This window comes from Arachis duranensis, chromosome 5 (genome assembly GCF_000817695.3).
Source record: "Arachis duranensis cultivar V14167 chromosome 5, aradu.V14167.gnm2.J7QH, whole genome shotgun sequence".
NCBI lineage: Eukaryota > Viridiplantae > Streptophyta > Magnoliopsida > Fabales > Fabaceae > Arachis > Arachis duranensis.
Window position 1 is genome coordinate 77756242 of NC_029776.3, and position 2601 is coordinate 77758842.

Here is a 2601-nt window from a genome sequence, read left to right on the forward strand (position 1 = left end):
TTGTTGATTGGTAATTGGAGAGATTAGTAATTGGTTTGGAGTGCACTAAAGCTAGTCTTTCCTTGGGAGTTGGCTAGGACTTGTGGCTCAAGTCAATTCATCCACTTGACTTTCCTTTATTTAGTAAGGGTTAACTAAGTGGTAGCAATGAACAATTCTCATCACAATTGAGAAGGATAACTAGGATAGGACTTCTAATTTTTCATACCTTGCCAAGAGCCTTTTATAGTTGTTAGTTTATTTTCATTGCCATTTACTTTTCATGCTTCTTATCCAAAACTCCAAAACACATCACAACTAATAACAAGACACTTTATTGTAATTCCTAAGGAGAACGACCCGAGGTTTGAATACTTCGGTTTATAAAATTAGGGGTTTGTTACTTGTGACAAACAATCTTTTGTATGAAAGGATTTTTTATTGGTTTGGAAACTATACTTTACAACGAGATTTCATTAGTGAAATTCTAAACAGTCAAAAATCCAATCATCAAGCACTACAATTTCTGTTCATCTTTATTGTTTGTCCACCCTTCAATGGACTTTTTCTGGCTAGTAACTCCTTTATATACTTAATGTAGAAGGGCATCTGTTGGAGGGCTTTAATGAATGGTGTATTTACATCTAAAGATGCAAACATATCAAGAAACCTTGAGTACATTCTCCCTGTTATACCACCTTTAAGCCTGTGGGGAAAAGGTGCATATGGGTTCAATACCTCCTTCTTCTTTAGCTCTTCCTTGGATGTGAGGGGAGTTGCATAGCTTCCTTCCTCTTGACTTTCCCTTTGGTTATTTTGGAGGTGTTCTACTCCATTCATACTCCCCACATCACTTGTGGTTATCATTTTGCATTCTTTCCATCTCAATTTCTTTGGTTCTCCTCTTGGATTCTTCTCTGTATCACTGGGGAATCCATTAGTGGGTTTGGGGATTTGTTGAGATAGATAACCTACTTGGGACTCCAATCTCTTGATGTTTTCTCCTTGGTTCTTGATGTTGGCTCGCACTTCTTCCTTAAACACTTTGTTGTCTTAGACTTCTCTGCATATGTTTTCAAGTAGAGCCTCAATCTTCGAAAGCCTATCATCTGTGGATGCTGGTGGGTTGAGATTAGGTGGTTGAGAAGGTTGGTTAGATGGATGTTGGTAATATCTCTGTGAAGTGTTTTGATGAGTGGCATTGTTGTGGAAATTGAAGTTGGAACGTCTCTAATCTTGTCCTTGGTCTTGCTGGTTTCCCCATCCAAAGTTGGGGTGATTTCTCCATCCAGAATTGTAGGTTTTAGAGTATGGATCATGGACTTGTCTAGGTGAATTTTCCACATAGTTGGCTTGCTCCCAGTCACTTTCTTCTCCCATGTTTATTCCTTCATGAGTTGGTGATGAGGTGATGGCTGCTGCCACTTGGTTCTCTTCCACCTTCTTGGTAAGATCTGCTAGCTGCTTGGTGATCATCTTATTTTGGGCTAACAGTGCATCCATGTGGTTTAGCTCCATCACTCCTCTAGTGTTACTTCTTTCAAAGGCATAGAAGTAGTCATTCTCAGCAACTGTTTCAATGACATCTATGGCTTCTTCAACGGTTTTCTTCTTGTTTAAAGAACCTCCTGATGAATGATCTACAACCTTCTTTGACTCATAGGAAAGACCTTCATAGAAGATGTGAAGTTGAACCCACTCATTAAACATCTCTGGTGGACATCTCCTTGTCAAATCTTTGAATCTCTCCCATGCTTCATAAAGTGTCTCACCATCTTGTTGCCTGAAAGTCTGCACCTCAGTTCTTAGCCTATTAATCCTTTGAAGAGGATAAAATCTTGCTAAAAACTTGATCACTACCTCCTCCCAATTTGTTAGGCTTTCTTTCGGGAAAGATTCAAGCCACTTTGTTTCCTTGTCCCTGAGTGAGAAGGGGAACAAGAGCAACCTATAGACATCAGGGTGGACTCCATTGGACTTCACCGTGTCACAAATCCTCAAGAAGGTGGTCAAGTGTTGGTTAGGGTCTTCTTGAACACCTCCTCCAAATGAGCAATTATTTTGCACCAAAGTGATGAGCTGAGGTTTTAGCTCGAAATTGTTGGCATGTATGGTGGGTTTCTGAATGCTGCTTCCACAGTTTCCTGGATTAGGATTGATATAGGATCCTAAGACCCTCCTTTCGTGCCCAGTCCGATTTGCATGGCCTTCTCTGGCATGATTATGAGCTTCTTCTTCATGATTGTTCTCCAAATTCTCTTCCATGTTGGGTTCAAAATACTCTTCCTCTTCCTCAGTACCAATAATTCTTTTTCCTCTTGCCTCCCTTTTTCGTCTCCAAAGGGTTCTCTCAGGTTCTGAATCAAAGGATATTGAGATTCCTTCTCTTCTCCCTGTCATACAACAAACAGAATGCACAACAGGAGATATAGTGAAGACTATTTTGGTTAGAATGATTGTTAGTGTGAGTGACGCAATTTATCAAACAGTTAGTGGGTTAGTGAGCTGAATTATGATAAACTAAGAAAAAGAGAACAGAAAATAAAGGGGGTAAAGGAAATGAGGAGGAAATTAAAAACAAACTAAGGTAAATTACTGAATACAGAAAAGAATAACAAAAAA

General features: G+C 39.4%; 1 non-coding gene across 1 annotated transcript; it reads left to right on the forward strand.

The window, feature by feature from the left end:
• Positions 1-1683: 1683 nt before the first annotated feature.
• On the forward strand, positions 1684-1791 carry LOC127748107 (small nucleolar RNA R71). The gene has a single exon (XR_008010050.1). It is a non-coding gene; the product is annotated as a small nucleolar RNA R71 (small nucleolar RNA).
• The last annotated feature ends 810 nt before the right edge of the window (positions 1792-2601 follow it).